Source organism: Alosa pseudoharengus, unplaced genomic scaffold (genome assembly GCF_046254945.1).
Source record: "Alosa pseudoharengus isolate Yale_2024_CS ecotype anadromous, Long Island Sound unplaced genomic scaffold, YU_APseudo_1.1 YU_APseudo_1.1_scf_5, whole genome shotgun sequence".
In the NCBI taxonomy this organism is placed as follows: Eukaryota; Metazoa; Chordata; class Actinopteri; order Clupeiformes; family Clupeidae; genus Alosa; species Alosa pseudoharengus.
Genome location: NW_027468837.1, coordinates 30,833,112 through 30,841,292, shown reverse-complemented (window position 1 = coordinate 30,841,292; position 8,181 = coordinate 30,833,112). Strand labels below are relative to the sequence as shown.

At 41.2% G+C, this 8,181-nt stretch overlaps 1 non-coding gene across 1 annotated transcript; it reads right to left on the bottom strand.

Moving 5' to 3' along the window:
* Nucleotides 1–6,688: 6,688 nt before the first annotated feature.
* On the bottom strand, nt 6,689–6,761 carry trnaf-gaa (transfer RNA phenylalanine (anticodon GAA)). The gene has a single exon. It is a non-coding gene; the product is annotated as a tRNA-Phe (tRNA).
* Nucleotides 6,762–8,181: the final 1,420 nt, after the last annotated feature.

The following is an 8,181-nucleotide window of genomic DNA, read 5'->3' as shown; positions in this document are numbered from 1 at the left end:
AACATGGAAGCCTGCCTATAATGCCCTTATATATGAAGATATAGAGGTGAGTAAGTCGGCGATTTGACAGAGAGGGCAAATTCACTGTGGAGTAAAGTTTACAGTGATGAGTTAGGGGTCTGCAATTTGAAATGAACCTTAAAGCTCCATGATACACAGCATCCAACATCTGAAGACACTTTGATGGGGCATTCATGTACAACAGATCACCATAATCAATAATAGGAAGGAATGTGGCATCGACTAGCCTTTTTCTGGCAGAAAAGGTAAAACAAGATTTGTTCCTAAAGAAAAAACCTAGCTTCAATTTCAACTTTTTCACTAAGTTCTGTATATGAAGCTTAAAATAAAGGTGGTCATCAATTAAAAATCCTAAGTATTATTAAGTATGTGAATTATTACGTGAAGGACTACTGAATTTAATGGATACACCATCCAAATCGTATCTGATTTAAGCATTGCAGGAACCTGAGTCGGACAGGGAAGGTTTTCTTTGCAGACATTGTGGAGGAGACAAGTTGTGATGTTGATGTTTGGTGTGGTCAGACCCATTTACTGTACAGCTCCATACATGCTTTTTTACATATCAGGGTAAATCTTTTAAATGTCAAATTCTTATACCACATGTCTTGAATAAGCAGGGACCTGTAAGGAGATTTCGATTTTTTTACTTTCTGTAACAGGAAAATGTAATCGTAATATGGCATATACTAAGACAAATATGCTACAAATTAATTAATGACCGTTGAGCAATTAACATTTGTTATTAGTTTGAATTTGGCTGATTACATTGGGGCCACTTGACGGCAATTCCCTGGACTGCTTTTTGTTGACAGTCCACCCATCCACAAGGCGCGAACATACACTCAAAATGAAACACTGACCCCCAGTGTGCCTTTGTAGACATTGCACTTACCATTCAAAGGCATTAGTTGTGGAGACAAGTTACTACTGTATGGTTCCATACTTATTTTCTTTTACATATTGGGGTATTTTTTTATGTCATATTTTCATACCACATGAGTAAATGGAACCGAGCATCTAAAGCAGGTGTAACAATGAAGCCGCTCTTGAAAAAAAAAAAAAAAATCACAACTCATCTACAATCTGTTACTGATACTTTTGTCTATCAGGTTTTCTGTCATTCAATTCTTAGCAGCAGACACGTTGAACAATGTAAATGTTTCATTGGCTGCACATTGCCTAAGTCCCCAAAAACAGTCTCAGTTGCTTTTAAGCCCACTCCCCAAAAGAATAGCCTGATCTAGGTGCTTCTCATCTTTGCTTTTGTGTTTCGTCTAGTGAGGTAATGTGTGAATGAATGAGGCAGCATAAACAGAAAATAAACCCAACACCACACAGACCTGGAAAGTACATTTCAGTTCATGTACTTGTCTGCCCACATTCCTTCAAATGAACTATCGTACTCTTCCTATTGATATCCTATTCTGTGAATGCTACCAACAGCCAAGCATTGGTGATTGAACAGATAACTATTCAGTTGTAAGCAACTTGCAACTTTTATAATAGCCTAAAATGCTAATTTTCCTCTATTTTATGAAGTACATATTTTACCCCATCTTTGAGGCATACTGAGTATAACCTGAGTATAGCCTTCAAACAAACCAAGCTAGCAAACAAGTTGAAACAACTTAAATTTCAGGCAGTAAAATGCCTGCAACTGAAAGCAACCAGAGACAGCAAGCTCTGCCTCATGCTGAATGGCTACTTTTCATGTGCAGTACAGGCCTAGGCATATTCAGGCCTATTATTATTTAATTTTGTCTGAAAAATTAAGGTTATGCCTCTTGTGCATTGACTTATCGGGTAAACTAAATAAATATACATCTATCTGTAAAAACGTATTAACACCAGCAGATATTTTCAGGAAATCATTTAGCAGATTTGTGAGCTAGGTCACATTATCTTGCAGTTTTAATAGACTGCATATTTTAAATGGGAGCATATAGGGCACATCTGCATCAAGGATCAACAACATTCAAGAAATGCATTTGTCATGTGTCTGTTCTGTCTGCTTTCTTTTCTTTCCCCCTCTTTAATTTATGCTGCCTATGCCATAATTGCTTGTTTTATGTGCTTTGTGTCCTTTTAACATTTACTTTAACCATTATGTGTATTTTCTTTTAGGTGTATCTGACCTTTCAACACCAGCCCATGGACAATGTGCAATGTCCATGTCATAAAAAACCCGCGGATAGTATGGATGCTGTAGCTTGTTCTGCCACAGTGCCACACACACATTGAACACTTTTAAAATAAACATACAGTATATATTTCCTTGACAGGCTATGCTATCCTGGGACTATCTTAAGACTTATTTACACCAGAAATCTTCAGGGAATCTTCTTGCACATTTGTGTATTAGGTCCATTTATCTTAGTTGAGGCTGCACATGTTAAATGGGAACTGCATAGTGCCTATCTGCATTAAGGATCAACAAAAATAATTGGATAGTGATTGAGACTCAGAAGGTATTGAAAAGTCTTATTGCGGTGGGAACAAAGGATTTTCTGAAACATTCTGTTTTGCAGCTCAGCAAGCATAGCCTTCTGCTGTAGCTGCTCCTCTGACCCTCCAGGAGACTGTGGAGGGGGTGCTTGTTGTTGCCCATTATAGCATTCAATCTGCTCAACGTACCCCTCTCCATCACAGTATTCAGTGGGTTCAGTCTCCTGCCTAACACTGAGCCAGCTTTCTTGACAAGCTTGTCCAGCCGCTTGGCGTCCTAAGCCTGGAGGTCCAACTGAATGCACATCTTCATATGCACATGAGTGTCTACAATTTATTCTAGTGTCTAGGATAAATCCCCATGGTAATTCGCTAATGAGACCAGGTTGGTAATGTATGTGCAATATCTTTTGTGAAACCAAGTCAGCCGGGATAACAAAAAGAAAATCCTGACTTAATACCATATTTAGGTTTTGTGAAATACCCCTTAGGGCTGATCAGAGGAATCAGACGTTTGTTTGGTGTCGCAAACAAACAGCACAGACACACATTCCTATCAGGTGAGGGTGTGTTCATCACAGTCTGGAAACACCCCTAGGACCTGAAATAGTTCAGACATGTTTACTGGAGTTGGAGGTTCTGTGTTGGCAAAGAGTCCAGTTCCTTTCTCATACTGGAGAACCCAGAAGCCTATACGTGGGGTTAAAGAGATCCTCTGTGTTTGTTCTGCTGTGGCATTGCACACCACCACATACCACGATTGCCTGTTCTTATAACTACCCACTCTAACCTCAGTAGTGCTTCCCTGAGCTGAAAGAGTTTTCACATAACACATGAGGAAATCTCATCTCTGCGCCCAAAACCTTGGATAAATCAGGCCAGAGAATTGATGTTTTGTTACCGTGTGCTTTGAGAAAAGAAGGCACAGTCTTCATATCCAGAGTCAGATTCACTAAGGGGGGAAAAGAGTAAATCAGGATTAATTTCACATGTAGTCATTTCACATGTTATTGTTATAAATGATGAGAAAATTGCTTGCACCGTAATGTTTTTTTGCCTGCTCCATATCTACACATAAAGAACAAAACAAAATGATTTTTAGTCTAGTGTCCTCTTTCTAGGTGAGCTAAATATATTAACACACCAATTTATTCTTCTTATTCTGTATGATATATAGAATAATTACCTGGTATTCTGATTACAATGGCCCTTGCGCTGTGCTGGCTGGCCAGCTTTGGCCCGTGGGCCACCTCCCAGATAGCAAGAGGCTGGCGGACCACTGTCAGTCCATTGGGGGCATAGCTGGCAGTCCGCTGGCATTTTGCTCATGGGTTCTCTGGCGGTCCGCTGGCGGGTTGCAGACATATTGCCCAATATTTTGCCACTAGTATAAAATCTTTTTCATTTGTTCAGTTATACTCCAAATATCATTTTTTTAACCTTTCTTAATATTCATGACAAGTTAAATTTAAAGAGATGGTGGTCCAACGGCGGACCACAAGTGGCACGCCACTGACGCCATACCACCAGCGGTCCGCTATCTGCCAATCTGATTTTGCTATCTGGGCTGTTGCCGAACCCATGGTCTCGTAACTAGCTGCTCAATATGTAGCCAATACATTATTGGTGTAACTAGCTGCTCAATATGTAGCCAATACATTATTGGTGTAACTTATAGATTATATATATAGGGAGAGAGGGGTAAGATGATCCACTTTTTACATTTTTTTTTATCACAGCCACATGTTAAAGATGTGTTGGTTTTTTTTTCTTCTTCACACCATATCAAATTGTGTGTCCTGCTATTGTACATTAACATTTTATGGTCCAAGTGCCCTTTTGAAAAAAAAAAAATGGTAAAGTGGCTCAACTTAACCCATGCACGGGGTAAGATGAGCCTATGTGTGGGGTAAATTGAGCCAAAACAAAAATCTCAGGTAAAAGATTGTTTTATTCACTCTTAACCCTTTCAGTGATCATAACACAAAATATGGCCTATAACAACTATGGCAACCAATTCAGGCCTTAAACTAAAGCTTAAAGGGGACATAGAATGGATGCATAAGCTAAAATAGAATATTTTCAACATTAATTTATCAAAAATAAACTGAAGTGCAATTTCAGAAGCCTAATTAAAACCTTATATTTAGGTGGTGAGTTGAAATTGTCCTTTTGATGAAATGGTGCCCTCTTTGGCAACCACAATTGAACTACAATGGCTTTGTGCTATTTGACATCACTTGTACTTCCATGGATGTCCATTCTATGAAATGGTGCCCTCTTTGGCAACCACAATTGAACTACAATGGCTTTGTGCTATTTGACATCACTTGTACTTCCATGGATGTCCATTCTATTCTTGCGTTCGTTAGTTAGGACATATAATAGCTCCATGATGAGTCAACTCTACTTTCGTTTTGACATGTCGGAGGTATCTACAACTACGTGTTGCGTGACGGTGCGTTGATGCAAGGATAATTGTCTTGTCGGCTATTTTTAGTTAATAAGTGAAATGAAATTTGTCTCCTTTAAAAGCAGAACAATGTAGAATAGTTCAGTGTAGCCAATAGCCAATAGCCAGTGGATCATCTTACCCCATAGCCTAGCCTAGAAATCTAGACGCACCCTAGCGGCGGCAAATTAATTTGCTCAGCCTGTACGTCTAGTATCAAACCATAGGAATTTCTATTGGCTGACTCCTGGACTTCATCCAATCACAGCGCTCTATTTTGTTAGAGAGTCTTAAGGCGGGCTTAACAGGATAACGACAGTCCTGCGACGGTGAACAAGGAAGGTGGCTATGGCGAATGAAGAGCGGTTGTTTGAATCGGCGTTGGCGTCAACTTTGGAGGAGTTGGACTTGTGCTTTTCTTTGAAAGTAGAGCAACACAATGCACTTAAGTCATTCCTTTCGAAGAAGGATGTATTTGCCGTTTTGCCGACCAGATATGGATATGGTCGTAGCGCTGGCCTATTGCATGCCTAGGCAGTTTGAAAGACAATTCTCTGCCCGCCCCTTGGATTAAGCAGGTGAATGATTCGATTCCAGACTGTACATTTCAATGATATAGGATGGCCCGCCAGGCTACCCATAGCCACCATTTTGAAAAAAGTGCTTCTCATGACAAGCTAGGCTATAGGATTTGTCATTTTGATTAGCCCTCATATAATAGTACCCTGGAAATCCAGAGTTCTCGCGAGAGCACAATGGAATTGTCTCTACGAGACACTCTGGCAAGGAGCAATGATGCACGTTACTTTTACCCCAACATTCCGGGGAACCAGCTAAACTGATTAAGACAGCGCTGCAACGTTGGAGGACAGTACACATTGGTCGTAGTGTTATCCGATTGCGCCGAAGTCCAAAATCATTCAGAGTAAACATGGTCTAGTGTTATCCAATTGCGTGCAGTGAGATTTTTAAATGCATGCTTGTTGGTTAGAAGCGTTCTTAAGGTTAGGGGTGTGAGGATTTACACGCACAACTAGCATGCTAGCTCAGTTCGCCTCCGTTACACTGCCCTTCTTCACAGATATTAGGAAAGGGTCCCCTCCACCTTAGAATGCTGTCACATGATTCAATTTGTTTAGCGTTTCCCAGAAACAGGGTATGGCTCATCTTACCCCTCTCTCCCCTATACAGTCTATGGTGTAACTAGCTGCACAATATGTAGCCAAGACATTATTGGTGTAACTCATAGACTATACAGTCTATTGTGTAACTAGCTGCTCAATATGTAGCCAAGACCGTATTGGTGTAACCAGTTAGTAGTCCTTATCCTGAACTATCTGTCAAAAATAAGCCCCGCCCCCTGAAACGTCATAAATCACGTGTTAGCCACGCCTCCTTTTTATGCAAATTAGCCATGTGGTTTTCGCCACGTGTTGTTTGTTATTGTTATTGTTTTGTGAGTCATGTGACAGTCATGTGACTGGTGTCATACCCCTGGGCGGCCATATTGGATGTAAAGTCATGTGACAGTCATGTGTCTGGTGTCAAACAATGCCACGCCCCCCCCCCTTGGCATCCATATTGGATGTAGTGTCATGTGACAGTCATGTGACTGATGTCAAACCCCTGGGGGCCATATTGGCCCCCAAACCCCCATGTGTGTTTTGTGGATAATGGGTGGATCAGATAAACTTTGTAATAGTTGTATTATGTTTTGTGGTAAATGGGTATAAATACAAAAAAAAAAAAAAAAAAAAAAAATGGTGTTGCCGGAACCCGGATTCGAACCAGGGGCCTCTAGATCTTCAATCTAACGCTCTCCCAACTGAGCTATTTCGGCTGACGGGCTTCAATGGTATGCAATGTAATATAACCCTTATAAGCGAATTCATGGTGGTCGTAGGTGACCGGGATGTATGTCTATGACCCCCCTCTACTTTGTAGGGGTGGTGGTTTGTCCGGGCTTGTCACTGAGTGTAATGTTTGTGAACCCTTTCATGCGGGGGGTCGGCCTACTACCTACGTACACTAGTGTTGATAACATTGTAAATGAGCTGTTTATGAGTAGTGACGTCTGTATGCAGACAGCTGGCTATCTATAAACCCTTTTGTAGTGGGTGTGTTTTGCCCCGGCCTGTCTCTAGGATTGAGATTATAAAAGCTGTGTGCGATGTATAGCTATCATTGCTAGCAGTGGTTTTGAACAGAACTTACCATGGCAGACATGATTGAATCGGGAAAATCAAAGAGACGGATTACGCTCACGCCTGTTAGCGCCAAGCTATCGAATCCTGAAATGACTTATGCACCGCAGAGGAGGAGACCTGAAACTTTTGTTAATTTTCTGAGTAAACCTAATGATGGCGTGGAATACCAATGGTTGCTGAATGATGGTCGCATAGGAGGCTATGTTTTTGACAAGGAAGATCGCAGTGTGAAGCTATACGCCTTGGCATCTCCGGATTTGGTGTTTTCAGACGATATGTCACACATTTCATTTTGTGATGCCGATTGGGTGATGTTTAGGGACTCTTGGATGGATATTGTACAGCCTACTATGGACAGTCGCTACACAACAACCTGGAATAGTCCAGCCTATGTCAAGTCTTACCATGTGTGTGCTGACTGCCAGCAGGATCTCATTCGCCTGTCTAGCGGCGCATTCAGAAGACCCTCATACTATAATGAAGAAGAATTGCGTGAATGCGTATATACACCTAAAGTGGAGTATCTTTGGAGAGACCGACATGTTCTAAGTGATGTTTTCAGAAAGGTTGATAGATTGTTCAAATGGAGTGCAGGTTTGGATAGATACCAGGACATCAAGGCGTGTCTTTTCCAGACGAACCAAGATGATCTGGAACTGGCCAACCAATGTAAAGAAGCAGCTCCGGAATCAGCGCCCCCTCGTTCATGAAGCTTAAAAAGAGGTGTTCATACAAAGGGTTCCTTTACTCTCAGAGCTGTTGTGAACATCATACAATGTCTCTATATGTGGATGAAGTTGAAATGGCGGAAGCGTATGTAGGGCCTGATGGTGCGGATCAAAGTTCAAGAAGTATGTTTTTTCAAGAGGACACAGTAATTGAACAAGAAATGATACATTATGGCATGGATTACTTGTGCGAGAGATTTGCGATGCTAACTTTGGCGGATGATAAAGAGGATGTTAGAAAATGTGATCTTGAGGTTGATGACACCCCTGTGGGTGTACCTCCTACCGGTAACAAAAACGGCTCTGAAGATAAAGGAGAAGCCCC